This window comes from Triticum dicoccoides, chromosome 3A (genome assembly GCF_002162155.2).
Source record: "Triticum dicoccoides isolate Atlit2015 ecotype Zavitan chromosome 3A, WEW_v2.0, whole genome shotgun sequence".
NCBI classification, from domain to species: Eukaryota; Viridiplantae; Streptophyta; class Magnoliopsida; order Poales; family Poaceae; genus Triticum; species Triticum dicoccoides.
The window spans coordinates 302,124,635-302,140,844 of record NC_041384.1 but is presented as its reverse complement, the minus strand read 5'-3'; the positions used below and the strand labels follow the sequence as shown (position 1 = coordinate 302,140,844).

Genomic DNA, 16,210 nt, shown 5'->3' with positions numbered 1-16,210 from the left:
GTTCACATTTTATTCATGGTCCTTTCCGTAAAATGCTTGCTAAATACGATGTTAATCATAGAATTGCATCTCCTTATCACCCTCAGTCTAGTGGTCAAGTATAATTGAGTAATAGAGAACTCAAATTAATTTTGCAAAAGACTGTTAATAGATCTAGAAAGAATTGGTCCAAGAAACTTGATGATGCATTATAGGCCTATAGAACTGCATATAAGAATCCTATGGGTATGTCTCCAAATAAAATGGTTTATGGAAAAGCATGTCACTTACCTCTCGAACTAGAACACAAGGCATATTGTGCTATTAAAGAGCTCAATTATGATTTTAAACTTGCCGGTGAGAAGAGGTTATTTGATATTAGCTCACTCGATGAATGGCGAACCCAAGCCTACGAAAATGCCAAGTTGTTTAAAGAAAAAGTTAAAAGATGGCATGATAAAAGGATACAAAAGCGTGAGTTTAATGTAGGTGATTATGTATTGCTATACAACTCTCGTTTAAGATTTTTTGCAGGAAAACTTCTCTCTAAATGCGAAGGTCCTTACATTATCGAGGAGGTCTATCGTTCCGGTGCCATAAAAATCAACAACTTCGAAGGCACAAATCCGAAGGTGGTGAACGGTCAAAGAATCAAACATTATATCTCAGGTAATCCCATAAATGTTGAAACCAATGTTATTGAAACCGTAACCCCAGAGGAATACATAAGGGACACTTTCTGGAACGTTTCAGACTTCGAAAAGGAATAGGTATGTGGTACGGTAAGTAAACCGACTCCAAAACAGTTTTTAAGGCAATATTTCTTCAATTTGGAAAATTTAGAAAAATAGAAAAATAAGAAGCAGTCCGGGAAGGACACGAGGTCTCCACGAGGGTGGAGGGCACGCCCTACCCCCCTGGGTGCATCCCCCTACCTCGTGGGCACCTCGTGCGCTTTCCGGACTCCGTTTTCTTACACGACACGTGTTTTGGTCAGTAAAAATTCATTATATAATCTCTCGGGGGTTTTGACTCCCGTATCACGCAAAAATCTCCTGTTTTTGTTTCGAGTTGTTTTTCTGACAGATCCAAGTCGTCATGTCGTCTCCAAGTGCCCCCAAGGACCAGTTCTTCGAGAAGTTCATCAACCCCTACCTCGCAGAAGTGCTGCAACACCCTCAAACCATTAAGATGTGTGAGGGGTTGTTGCACATCCGTGATGCTGAGGGACCAAGGAAGATCGGAAGCACGGAGGCAAGGCTCGAGGCATTGGAGCAAGAAGTTTTCAAGTGTCGGGAGATGGTGGAGCATGGACTCGATTCCAATCACATTATGATCACGGAGTTCACCAACAACCACAAGCTGGACATCAAGGACATTGGGGAGGCCATCTTCAAACTTCATGAGAAAAACGAGCACCTCCAAGCCCAGATCTATGACCTGCAAAATCAAAATTGTGAGTATGAATATAGATTCAAGAGGATGAGTTTGGCTGCAGATTTGAGGTTTCAGGAGACTCGATCATCCTTCTATGATGGTGAGCCCATGCCATGGGAGAAGGACGACAAGCCTACGCCATCAACAAAACCATCACCTTCTCCACCAACAATGAAGAATTGAGTATCTGGTATGGGCACTCCCTTGGCAACTACCAAGCTTGGGGGAGTGCCCCGGTATCGTATCACCATCACTTCTATTTTTACTGTTTTTCTTAGTTCGATCCTTTTGGTAATATCTTGATCTAGTAGAATAAAAGTCTTAGTATGATCTAGTTGTGAGTTTTGCTTTATAGTTCTTCTATGTAATCGAGTCTGTGAGCTATACAATAAAGATTAGTGTTGAGTCAAGGGCTTGATTATTTTGCCATGATCCTAAGGGAACAAAAGAAAAGAGAAAGAAATAAAAAGAAACAAAGAGATCATGTGAGTCTTATGGAGAGTAATGAGCTCACATAGAAAAAGTATGATGAATAAAAGTTGTTGAGAGTTGACAAACATAGTTTTGGTCATCGTTGCAATTAATAGGAAGTAATAAAGAAAGAGAGGTCTTCACATATAAGCATACTATCTTGGACATCTTTTATGATTGTGAGCACTCATTAAAATATGACATGCTAAAGAGTTGACGTTGGACAAGGAAGACAACGTAATGGGTTATGTTTTCTTACATCTGAGATAAATTATATTATCATGGATCATCCGACATGGTTGAGCTTGCCTTTCCCCCTCATGCTAGCCAAATTCATCGCACCAAGTAGAGATACTACTTGTGCTTCCAAATACCCTTAAACCAATTTTATCATGAGAGTCCACTATACCTACCTATGGATTGAGTAAGATCCTACAAGTAAGTTGTCATCAGTGCAAGCAATAAAAATTCCTCTCTAAATATGTATGACTTATTAGTGTGGGAGAAAATAAGCTTTATATTATCGTGTGATATGGAAGAAATAAAAGCGACAGACTGCATAATAAAGGTCCATATCACAAGTGGCAATATAAAGTGACGTTCTTTCGCATTAAGATTTTGTGCATCCAACTATAAAAGCGCATGACAACCTCTGCTTCCCTCTGTGAAGGGCCTATCTTTTACTTCTATCTCCTACATTGCATAAGAGTCATGGTGATCTTCACCCTTCCTTTTTACACTTTATCCTTTGGCAAGCACAGTATGTGGGAAAGATCCTGGTATATATGGCTAATTGGATGTGAGTTTTCATGAACTATTATTGTTGACATTACCCTTGAGGTAAAACATTGGGAGGCAAAACTATAAGCCCCTATCTTTCTCTGTGTCCGATTAAAACTCCATACCCATAAGTATCGCGTGAGTGTCAGCAATTGTGAAAGACTATATGATAGTTGAGTATGTGGACTTGCTGAAAAGCTCTTATACGTTGACTCTTTCCTATGTTATGATAAATAGCAATTGCTCCAATGACTTAGATTATAGGTTGTTAGTTTTCAATGAAGTTTACGATTCATACTTGAAATTGTGATTGAGTTATTACTCTAGCATAAGAGATTATATGACAAGAATTATATAAGTTGTTGTTCTAAGAATGATCATGATGCCCTCATGTCCGTATTTTATTTTATCGACACCTCTATCTCTAAACATGTGGACATATTTTTCGACTTCGGCTTTCGCTTGAGGACAAGTGAGGTCTAAGCTTGGGGGAGTTGATACGTCCATTTTGCATCATCCTTTTATATCGATATTTATTGCATTATGGGGTGTTATTACACATTATGTCACAATACGTATGCCTATTCTCTGTTATTCTACAATGTTTGCATAAAGAGGGAGAATGCCGGCAGCTGGGATTCTGGGCTGGAAAAGGAGCAAATATTAGAGACCTATTCTGTACAACTCCAAAAGCCCTGAAACTTCACGGTAGTCAATTTTAGAATATATAATAAATATTAAGCGCAAGAAGTTCACCAGGGGGGCACACCCTGCCCACGAGGGTGGGGGCGCGCCCTACCCCCCTGGGCGTGCCCCCCTACCTCGTGGGCCCCCTGGTGGCCCTCCGGTGGCCATCTTCTGCTATATGAAGTCTTTTGATGGAAAAAATAAGAAGCCATCTTCTCGGACGAAACTCCACAGCCACGAGGCGGAACCTTGGCGGAACCAATCTAGGGCTCTGGCGGAGCTGTTCTGCCGGGGAAACTTCCCTCCCGGAGGGGGAAGTCATCGCCATCGTCATCACCATTATTTGGGCCTCGAGGAAGGCATTGGGAAGTAATAACTAGATGATGGGTTGCTAGAGTGACAGAAGCTTAAACCCTAGTTTATGCGTTGCTTCGTAAGGGGCTGATTTGGATCCATATGTTTCATGCTATGGTTAGGTTTACCTTAATACTTTTGTTGTAGTTGCGGATGCTTGCAATAGAGGTTAATCATAAGTGGGATGCTTGTCCAAGTAAGGACAGCACCCAAGCACCGGTCCACCCACATACCAAATTATCAAAGTACCGAACGCGAATCATATGAACATGATGAAAACTAGCTTGGCGATATTCCCATGTGTCCTCGGGGGCGCTTTTCTCTATATAAGAGTTTGTCCAGGCTTGTCCTTTGCTACAAAAGGATTGGGCCACCTTGCTGCACTTTATTTACTTTTGTTACTTGTTGCTCGTTATAAATTATCCTATCACAAAACTATCTGTTACCACTTATTTCAGTACTTGCAGAGAATACCTTGCTGGAAACCGTTTATCATTTCCTTCTGCTCCTCGTTGGGTTTGACACTCTTACTTATCAAAAGGACTACGATAGATCCCCTATACTTGTGGGTCATCAGGAAGTACTTGAAGTGATCGAAGGTTAGCATAACGAAGAAGTGGGGAAAAAATCCCCAGCTTGGCGAACAAACGAACCAATCGTGCCCCCCGCTCAAGGTGTCTAGAGATATCATCGCTAATCATTCGGGGATCTTGCCCGGTACCAATCCTGCAGATTACATGCACGACGATGATGCACATTATGATATAATCGAGGTGGACGAATTAAGATACCAGTACGGGAAGCCTCTCGTCAAAGATGGAAGTCCTCCTCTAACAACGATGATGCGAAGATTCCATGATTGGTACATGAAAACCTGCAGAGTGTCTGGGAAGGATACTTTGACGCTGAGAGTTAAAGAGGAGCACGACCTCGTTGGAATTGATCTGTTGTCTATTCCATTTGAGGAGTTCTTCCAGTTTTTCAATCAAATGCCCCTTGATAAATTAAGGGAAAATTTTGTTTTTGCCACTCTAGATTTTGCCAATTTTCCTTATGCCACTTTAGATTTTGACATTTCACTTTTGTCACTCTTAGTTTTTGACAATTATCACAATTGCCATTTCCATGGCAAAAGCAAAATTTCCAGAGTGGCAATTGTGATGCATTTCAAAAGCTAAGAGTGGCAAAAATGAAATAAAATTATTTTTCTTTTGCCACGAAATGTCAATTGTGATAATTTTCAAAAGCTAAGAGTGGCAAAAGTGAAATGTCAAAATCTAGAGTGGCATAAGGAAAATTGGCAAAATCTAGAGTGGCAAAAACAAAATTTTCCCATAAATTAACGGTCACTTGCTACTGTCTGAGTACTACTTCTGTCATTAAGTCTCTATATATAGCTCAGCTCTTTCATTGCATGTATATATAATTATCCTCACTATATTATGCAGATTGAAGATCGTCGAATGCAGAAAAGCACAAATCTATGATATTGGGTTCATTATCACAAATCTCATAGATGAATATACGGTTACATTTCATGCCAAAGAAACTGAGGCCAACTTGCTACGATCGTTGGTAATAAATCAAAACAAAGACAAACTACTCTTTCCTTACAACTTCAAGCGAGTGTTGCTGTCTTGTGCATATTCGGTTTCCCTTATTACTTCAGGTTATAGTAATGTAATTGATGAGTTATGCATGCGTGCGTAGGTCCCACTATATTCTCCTAGATATTAAGCTTGAGCAGGGGCTAGTAACCGTCTTAGACTCGAGACGAAAAGATCCCGAGGACTATGCGGACATGACTAAAATGCTCGAGAAGTAAGTTCAATTCATCACTATCGCACCATATCGGCAACTTTGTTCATTTCCTGATATCAAGTAATTGTTTTCTTTGTCTCACAGGGTTTGGAAAGTATTCGCCGCACAAGCTCCGGGACTGTCGGGGGAGCTGCGATGGACATACCCAAAAGTAAGTACTACTAGCTAGCTAGTTTCGCGCATCTCACATTGATTCTAGCTACTTTCATCAATGCCATTTATAATGCTTCATTATCAGTTTGATTGACCTCTATTTCTCGTAAAGTGCTTGTGGCAGGAACCCAGGAATAATTACTGTGGATACTGCGTTTGCGAGTTCATCTACAGCGCTACTTGCAAAAAAATCGGGGCTACTCTAAAAGACAATTTGAAGTGTGTAAGCAATAATATTCACAATTTCATTTTATTACCATCATTTGTGTTGAGTTTCATTCATATATATGTATTGACCCCCTTCTTCAAATTAGATGTGGCAGATGCGGGATGAACTCCTACCACAAGATCGCATGAAAGCAATTCAAGAGGAATTGGCGGGATTCTTTCTTGACCAGGTCATCAATAAAGCCAGAGAATACCATGTGGAACTTGAGTTCAGATGCTAGGGGATTGTAAGAGATCTTACATTGTATATATATGTAGCCAGTAGCATCGGATAGATATACGAAAACTTGTTGTTCGACCAATCTCTCGGAGAAGGAGAGGTCAATCACTTCTCTCTGTATATGTTCATGACGATCTTCTGTACTTAATGGTTTCCTTCATTTGCTTCCTAGCTAGCCTGTCAAGTCCTCTGTATACGTATAGTACATAGCGTCGACCAAGCACGGAGATAAGAGAGGACACTTCTATCTATTAGCTAGCTAACATAATATATGAAACCCCTAAATTAACCCTACAACCCCCCCCCCCCTTCAGAAAAAAATCCTAGCCCCTGAACTACTGACGTGTGGACACTTATTGGTCCCGGTTGGTGCTACCAACCGGGACAAAAGGCCCCCTACCTTGGCAAGCCACATCGGCCACGTGGAGGCCCATCTGTCCTGGTTGGTATAAGAACCGGGACTAAAGGTATTGGGCTTTACTTGCCTCATCTTGAATTTGCTTATAATCATTCGCTTCATTCTACTACTAAGATGTGCCCTTTTGAGATTGTGTATGGTTTTCTACCTCGTGCACCTATTGATTTGTTGCCTCTTCCATCTTTGGAGAAGGTTAATTTTGGTGCTAAACAATGTGTTGAATTGATCTTAAAAATGCATGAGTTAACTAAGGAGAGCATTGAGCGTATGAATGCTAAGTATAAACTTGCTGGAGATAAGGGTAGAAAACATGTTGTGTTTGCATCTGGAGATCTTGTTTGGTTACATTTGCATAAGGATAGATTTCTTGATTTGCGCAAATCAAAGCAATTGCCACGTGTTGATTGTCCTTTTAAGGTGTTAGAGAAAATAAATGATAATGCAAATAAACTTGAGTTGCCTGCATATTTTTGGGTTAGTCCCCCTTTTAACATTGCAGGTTTGAAGCCTTATTTGGGTGAGGAAGATGAGCTTCCACCGAGGATGACTTCATTTAGAGAAGAGGAGGGTGATGAGGACATCAATACCATTGTTACACCCACAGCCCCTGCTGCATACATACTGGACCAATCACTAGAGCTCGCACACGCTAATTGAATTACCTGGTACTTTCGTTTCTTGGTAACAATTCTAATGTTCATGAGAATATGATGCTGCCTAAATTGGATACATTTGTGTTAATTACTAATGAAGGGGCTAGCATGGACAAGAGGGATGAACACTGGAGCAGAAACAAGCATGGAGATGAAGGCGCGCGCGAAGGGAACCAGTATGACGTTTCCAATGCAGATTTTAGTACTTTGAAGCCTCTTTGATGACATACAAGGACATGGACGAAATATACAAGATGCCCTGTCATAAATTTCTTCCATAGCTTATAATAGGTCTTGCGCCACCTTATTTTTGGGTCAGGCCCATGTAATTTCGAAATACTTGAGTATAGGTTGTTTTTAGAGTCCGTATGTGTGGGCAAACAAGAGTTATGGTTGGTTTCGGACCCCTCCTCCAAGGGGTCAAGAAATTAGGATGTTAATAGATCATTCTTATGCATCTCATATTTTTCCATGCATTATTTGTTTTTCTGAAATACTCTTCATTATGCAACTGAAGGCAATTTATTGGAGTGGAGATAACATGACTTCTCCCCTATTTTAAAAATGTTCATAATGTCGAGAATATTATTTTCATTTCACCTGATATGTTTTGCCATTTTTAGAAACTTCCAAATTATTTTATGTAAGTGTTTTATTGTTGTTTGTGTGGCCTATTGCATAAAAATGAATTTCCCAAATTGCATTAGAGGTGGAACTAGTGTTCCTGTATTATATATTAGTGTATATATTTTATTGTGTGTCTATATATATATTTAGGATTTATTCTGGTGTATGTTTTTAATTTAGTTATTTTGTTTCTGTAGCTTTTGTAAAAAAGCAGAACGCGCGAACTGTGCAGACCACCGCATAGCCGCGGCCCACCCAAACACTGCTGCCCGCGGCCCAGCACCGCACTTTGCCGCGTCCCATCTCAGCCTCCCAAACCGGTATGCGCCAGCCCCATCACTCCCTCGCCTCAGCCACTGACTAGAGGGCCCCGCACTAGTTCTTCTCCTAGCTTCGGTCGGATGGACCCATGTCGCACCGCTCGTGCAACCGAGGCCAAGACTGGATTGATCTCACACCCTAGTCGACCCTGTGCACGTCCGGGAGATCTCACGCAAGGAAAATCCCTCGAGGAACCCCTCACCCCTTTCCCGATCTTTCCCTTTGTCGCGCACCTTGGTACAGGCGAAACCAATCTCGCGAAGGAGCTGAACCAGCGCCGCCTTCGCTGGACGACCTCGTTGTCGTAAGAGCACCTCCAGCCGCTTCGTTGTCCCCTTTGGTTCCCCTCCCCGTGTCGAGTCTTTGTGACACCTCGTTTTTGCCGAAATCATAGCAGCGCAAGGCGACCGAGCATGCCGAAGCTGCCAGAGCATAGCCGCGTTCAAGCTCGTCACCGATGCCAACTGAGGATGCCCCGTTGCTCCTGACGCCACCTAACCCGCCGCCGTTGAACATAGCATCCGCCTGCCCCTTCACCTTCGCTGGAGAGATGCCGGAGAAGCATCGCCGCCCCGCCCGAAGTCGCCGCCGTTTTTCTATGTACACGGTGAGCACGCGCGCAAAGGAGATCCTCCAGCCAACCAAGCGTCGACACGTGGCCAGCCGCTATAGTGAACGCTACAGCGTCGCTACAGTATTTCCATAATATTTTTTTTCCTTTTTTCTTTTATTTTCAGATTTTCAACTAAACTCCAACTAGCTATATCTTTTAGTCTATATACTTTTTTTAGGTGATTCTTTTTCCTATGCACTCACAATGACCAGAAGAATTTGACAGAACCAAAATTTCACATGTTTGCACTATTCAAATTTGAATTCGTTCGAATTTGAATCAAATGTTCCAGAGGCCATAACTTTTAAACCGTTAGATGAAATTGAGTGATTCTTTTTGCTTGTGATTCTAGTGCATTGTAGATATTTTGTACATGATTTTATGCTATTGTTGTTGGATTTTTAAAATGATTTCTCGTTGTTGGTTTCATTTTGGATTTATTTGAGCTTCAGTGATTGATTTGTTGATCGTGTGAAACGTGTAGATTGTCAGGAGTGCGATGTGAGCTATTGTCACGAGTGTGACTTTTTGAACCGGAATCAAGGCAAGTTACATGTTGATCATCCTTTACCTATTGTTTTCTATGCATGTAGTATATATCTGTCGGCGTCCTGGGAACGGGACTTGCCTACCTGCGGCCCAGGGCGTGGCTCCACCAACGGCCTGGTACGGCCCATCTTCATCAGCAACCACTCAAGACCCTCGCGAGGGGCCAAGCCTCGCGAGGCGGACGACACCAAGACCTCTGCTACCTCTTGAGCATGCGTTGGTTTTCCCTTGAAGAGGAAAGGGTGATGCAACAAAGTAGCGTAAGTATTTCCCTCAGTTTTTTAGAACCAAGGTATCAATCCAGTAGGAGACCACGCGTGAGTCACCTCGTAGCTACACAAACAAATAAGAACCTCGCAACCAACGTGATAAAAGGGTTGTCAATCCCTTCACGACCACTTGCAAGAGTGAGATCTGATAGAGATAATAATAATAAGATGAATATTTTTGGTATTTTTATGATATAGATTGAAAGTAAAGATTGCAAAATAAAAGGTGCTAGAAATAGCTAGTTGACGGAAGATTAATATGATGGAAGATAGACCCGGGGGCCATAGGTTTCACTAGTGGCTTCTCTCAAGATAGCATAAGTATTACGGTGGGTGAACAAATTACTGTCGAGCAATTGATAGAATTGAGCATCGTTATGAGAATATCTAGGTATGATCATATATATAGGCATCATGTCCGTGACAAGTAGACCGACTCCTGCCTACATCTACTACTATTACTCCACACATCGACCACTATCCAGCATGCATCTAGAGTATTAAGTTCATAAGAACGGAATAACGCTTTAAGCAAGATGACATGATGTAGAGGGATAAATTCATGCAATATGATATAAACCCCATATTGTTATCCTCGATGGCAACAATACAATACGTGTCGTTTCCCCTACTATCATTGGGATCGAGCACCACAAGATTGAACCCAAAGCTAAGCACTTCTCCCATTGCAAGAAAGATCAATCTAGTAGGCCAAACAAAACTGAAAATTTGAAGAGACTTGCAAAGATAAGCAATCATACATAAAAGAATTCAGAGGAGATTCAAATATTGTTCATAGATAATCTTGATCATAAACCCACAATTCATCGGATCTCGACAAACACACCGCAAAAGAAGATTACATCGAATAGATCTCCAAGAGAATCAAGGAGAACTTTGTATTGGGATCCAAAGAGAGAGAAGAAGCCATCTAGCTAATAACTATGGACCCGAAGGTCTGAGGTAAACTACTCACACATTATCGGAGGGGCTATGGTGTTGATGTAGAAGCCCTCCGTGATCAATGCCCCCTCCGGCGGATCTCCGGAAAAGACCCCAAGATGGGATCTCTTGGGTACAGAAGGTTAAGAGGGTGGAAATAGAGTTTTGTGGTGCTCCCTGATGTTTTCAGGGTACGTAGGTATATATAGGAGGAAGACATAGGTCGGTGGAGCCACGAGGGGCCCACGAGGGTGGAGGGCTCGCCTAGGGGGTTGGCGCGCCCCCTGCCTCATGGCTTCCTCGGTGGTTGCTTGACGTACACTCCAAGTCCTCTGGATCATATTTGTTCCAAAAACCACGCTCCCGAAGGTTTCATTCTGTTTGGAATCCGTTTGATATTCTTTTTCTGCGAAACACTGAAATAGGCAAAAAAACAGCAATTTGGGCTCGGCCTCCGGTTAATAGGTTAGTCCCAAAATAATATAAAAGTGCATAAATAAGCCCGTTAAACATCCAAAATAGAATATATAACATCATGGAGCAATCAAAAATTATAGATACGTTGGAGATGTATCAAGCATCCCCAAGCTTAATTCCTGCTCATCCTCGAGTAGGTAAATGATAAAAACAGAATTTTTGATGTGGAATGCTTCCTAACATATTTCTCAATGTAATTTTCTTTATTGTGGCATGAATGTTAAGATCCGAAAGATTCAATATAAAAGTTTAATATTGGCATAAAAATAATAATACTTCAAGCATACTAACTAAGCAATCATGTCTTCTCAAAATAGCATGGCCAAAGAAAGTTCATCCCTACAAAATCATATAGTTTGGTCATGCTCCATTTTCGTCACACAAGAATGCTCTCATCATGCACAACCCTGATGACAAGCCAAGCAATTGTTTCATACTTTAGTAATCTCAAACTTTTTTCAACTTTCACACAATACATGAGCGTAAGCCATGGATATAGCAGTATGAGTGGAATAGAATATAATTAAGGGGGTTATGTGGAGAAGACAAAAATGAGAAAGTCTCACATTGACGCGGCTAATCAATGGGCTAGGGAGATGCCCATCAATTGATGTTAATGTAAGGAGTAGGGATTGCCATGCAACGGATGCACTAGAGCTATAAATGTATGAAAGCTCAACAAAAGAAATTAAGTGGGTGTGCATCCAACTTGCTTGCTCACGAAGACCTAGGGCACTTGAGGAGGCCCATTGTTGGAATATACAAGCCAAGTTCTATAATGAAAAATTCCCACTAGTATATGAAAATGACAAAACAAGAGACTCTCTATCATAAAGATCATGGTGCTACTTTGAAGCACAAGTCTTTCCATAATAATAAGCCAGCGATTGGTTCTGGTCGTCCGTCGTTGTCATTTTTGCAGAAAAGCCCCTCTATTTCTGAGAATTCAACCCGCAATCCTAATTTAAGTGATTATCTAAGAAAATGCTTCATTTTCGCAAAAGGACCCTCAGTTTCTGAATATTCAACCTGCGATCCTTTATAATGGCTAATTTGAGATGACGGTTTCTTTTGCAGGGATAAAGCGGCGGCAGCGGTGAGGCGGGGAGGCGGCAATGCACTCGGGAGATGCGGCTGCGAGGCGGGAAGGCGACGGCGCGCTCGGGCGCGGGAGGCAGCGCTGCGCTCAGGAGATGCGGCCGTGAGGCAGGGAGGCGGCGGTGCGCTCGGGCGCCGCATCAGGCGGCGGCAGCGAGGCGGGGAGGCGGCGGTGTGCTCGGGCGCCGCATCAGGCGGCGGCAGCGAGGCGGGTAGGCGACGCTGTGCCCAGGAGATGCGGCAGCAAGGCAGCGGTGTCGCATTAGGCGGCGGCAGCAAGGCGGGAGGCACGCGCGGAGATGAAGGAGGAGAAAATGGAGAGTCGACCAGGGTGAGGAGTTCGCCAGCGTCGAAGCCACGGACCACGGCGGCGCAAGCTTGAAGGGGCCGGTGGCCATGGCGGGGAGGTGGCGCTGCGCTCGGGTGCCGCATGCCTCCTCTGCCGCTCCTTATTTCTTTCTTCCCAACTCCTTCTCTCTTGCACGTCGTCGTCCTACTGCCCACGCAGCAAAGAGATTGAGGAAGAGGCGGGAGTCGGGTCAATCGATTTGTCGCACGACGGATGCGGCACTGCTTGTTCCATCTAGATCAACAGGCTGCAGAGGGAGGCGGAAGAGGAGCCACGACCTCGGAGCAAGAGAATACCGCCTAGCACGCATCTGACTATAACTGTTTTATCCATGAGATGGAGCATAAGGTATTCACCTTCAAAATCACACTTTTGTTTTCCCCGTTTCCATCTGAAATGGATTACCAATATACTACTCTTACTTGGATATGCACATAAAAGTAGTATAAGTACTTGCACCGAACTTTATGATTTGTTGAGCCAAGAGTTGAGTCTGATATGGTATCTTTATGCTTTCAGAGAAGTGCATCTCTAAAATTCATAGTTTTGAACCCAAAGAGACGCATCTAGACAATGGTTGCATGAGTGGTTCCAGTGTCATATACGCCAACATGGTAAGAATGTCTTCTTGTCTGATTCTAAGTTAGTTGTAGAAGTATTCCATGCTACTACTTGTTGACTAGAATTCGCTACGAGGTTGGAGATTTGGGATTGGATGCTGCGCCAAGAATGAGGGACAAGGTGCTGAACTAAGTAGGGGCAGAATGATTCTTCGGGTACCAACATAGCCGTCGACTAGAGAATTAAGTTAACTGCTTTTGCTTTACTTGAAGCTCCAAATTGTAGTTATTTTATTTATCACTAATTTGGTATAATACTAATCTAGGAGAATTATCACTGTATGATATGAGATCCTGACGTTTAGCAATGACAAAAGTCTGACATTGAATGGTTCTTTTTGGAAGTACAGTTGTAAGATCTATGATTCTAGCTTCGACCTTTAACTGGACAGTACTAATTGGACATATAATTGATGATTTATTCAGAACAAGATATTTTGTTGTCTTTTGTTCTTCAATCAGATTCATCTAGCCCTTTGTTGACTTTCTAATTTTTCCACCCTCTACCTCTGAAACTCAGAAATCAGAGAAAGGTCATTGGCTATCCCCATCACTGTCGAAGATTTGCTAGAGAAGAAGAGGACCAGAATGTTTTCTCTATTATTGGGGACATACATAATACATATAGATAAATTTGGACCATTTATAACAGAGAGATTTCTTGCCAAAAATATTAACTCTCTCCAGCAGTGGGCAGGGCACTGTCAAGGTAATAACAGGAATTTGCTGAACCTAATTGAATGAAAGTGGGTTGGAAATCCGTTTTGAGAACCTTCTCTAACTAAATGGACTTACGAACAATCAACAATAACAAACAGTTCCAAATTAACAGATGTTGTTTTATTAAAACACTGATTTAAGAATTTGACGAATCTATAATTCTCTAGATAATCACTTAGTGTTTTGTTTGATCATCAGGTTATCCTAGACTACTTGGGGACAATATCATCAGTTTCTTGCATACTGCAATGCAAGTTCAAAAAGCCAGTTTCTTATTATCTCTGTGTTGACCTAACTGCCAAGAATCATAAAAGGATGCACCTAATGAGGTAGATTCTGTTCTATGCATTTTTTTTGAAATGTATGTATGCAGTAATTGATTAACAAAACATTGCTCAACCCTCTATGAGTGCACCTAGGGAGCTGCACAGATGTGGAACAACTTCCAGAACAGTCATCCAAGCGTTTTGGTGTGGTACCACTAAGCTGTCAGAGCAAGATAGCTGGGATGTCTAGTCCCTAGGCCAATGGTAAATCACAAATTGGCTGATGTTCAATGGGAAGCATCAGACAATACCAATGTCCAGTAGTAATGTTTGATTGTTCAGGTAATCAAGCCAAGATAAGTGTGCATACATCCCCTTTTAGTCCAGATTTAGAAAAATATGATTTCTGCTATGATAGTTGTGTGCACATCCCCTTTTAATCCAAATTTAGAAAAATATGATTTCTGCTATGGTAGTTTCCAGAATTGTTTGGCCCTTGAGACACTTCCACTGTATGCATGTGTGTTCCTTTTTTTCAGAGATATGCATGTCTATTGATTATTACTAGAATTGGTTTGACAAACTATTTATGTGACAAATTTACTAATATACTGACCCAGCCTGATAATATGACTAATCCATACAGTGGATGTGTGCCAATGCTCAAATTTGAAAAATGAAGGATTCAACTTTTTTTGAAATATTATGGGTGAAGTCGCGAGTATGCCCATCAATCGTAAAAATATATAGTTTGACTTAGTCATAGGTTTTGTAGTAGTCTTGCCTTGCCGTTGCCTCTCCTCTCTGCCCCTTGCTGCCTATGGCTGTCCCATCTCTCTTAGCGTTGTTGCTTCTGCACTTCTTCTGAAGCTCTTCTCAAACCCGTTGCTGCAGTTCTCCTCTGAACTCCAACTTGTTGCTTCTCTCTCTCTCTCTCTCTCTCTCTCTCTCTCAATTTTTCTGTAATTCTGTGAACCATTACTGTGCGAAAATATGATTTGTGGTATTTGCTTGAGTGAACCTGTAAGGTTTGTACCTTCTGCAAAGTGCTAGCACCTACATATTATCCAACATTTTCTTCTAAATGTCAAGAGGCATGAGCCACAAATTTTCTCAAGAACGACCCTTGGTATATATAAGGCATGCATTCAATTTTAATAATACTCTTTTGGCTCTCATTTATCTGTTTCCATAGAGCATCGTATAATATAGAAGAGTCAATCAAACATAGCTCTTTGAATATCAGACAAAATATTGGTTGCCTGGTTTATTTATAAGAAGATTCTTCTATGTATTTAGTTACATGATTTTAATTTGATCGTCTTCTTTCAACTTTTTTTTGCAGACTATGATATTTCCTTAGGTTCACCTTGACCTTCACTGCCCGTGTAAGAGCTTAAGTAAATTGATGTTGTATCATCAGAATATGTAGCCCTGCACAGTTTCTTTTTGTCTATACATACACTTCAATTTCTTGCTTGCACTGAAATCCCTCTTTGTCACAGGATGAGTCAGAAACTGAAGAAGATGATCCCTTGGACACAGAAGATGCTTCCTCTATCCTCATCGCTGCACTACAGTCTTTTGGCCAAGCTCTGGTGAATGACAACGAAGAAAAAGATATCGTTAAAGAGGTAGATGTCTTCTTGCGTCCTACCCTAAATGACAGGGGCTCTCCTATCAGCAAAATAGCTACTCTGGAGGCGCAGATGACGATAGCAAGAGACCGTATCTTGAGGATAAGTGAATGACTATGAGGTCTACATGTTAAGTATAGAAACCTGACGAGGACAAGTGTGCGCTTTGCTACCACTTCTTTGCCAGCCGGAGTGGCCTGTTTTCAGTGATGATCATGGATCATGGTGTACATGCATGTATATGTTGTGTTCTGATAGAATGTACCACAAGATTTTCTTGGAATGGTTTGGTACTTCTGTTTTATTATGCTATGAAGTGTGTATGTGTATGTTGGTCCCATACTCTGTTTGTACGTCTGGTTGGCAGGAGATTGGGCGAGGTGTTGTATCTTCTCAGGGGTTGCTATCTTGCCGTGCATACTCAGCTTCTTTGGGTCCAAGGTATTTTCTTTCTTTCTTTCTTTGTTTCATGAAGAGGTTAAGTTGGAGGAGAGGACCCGGATCCCGGACGGCGCGCTGCT

At 41.9% G+C, this 16,210-nt stretch overlaps 1 long non-coding RNA gene across 1 annotated transcript; it reads left to right on the top strand.

Annotated features, from left to right (window-relative positions):
• The first annotated feature begins 13,983 nt into the window (after window positions 1-13,983).
• LOC119271548 lies at window positions 13,984-15,969 on the top strand. The gene is made up of 4 exons (XR_005134594.1): window positions 13,984-14,115; window positions 14,206-14,394; window positions 15,398-15,440; window positions 15,558-15,969. It is a non-coding gene; the product is annotated as an uncharacterized LOC119271548 (long non-coding RNA).
• Window positions 15,970-16,210: the final 241 nt, after the last annotated feature.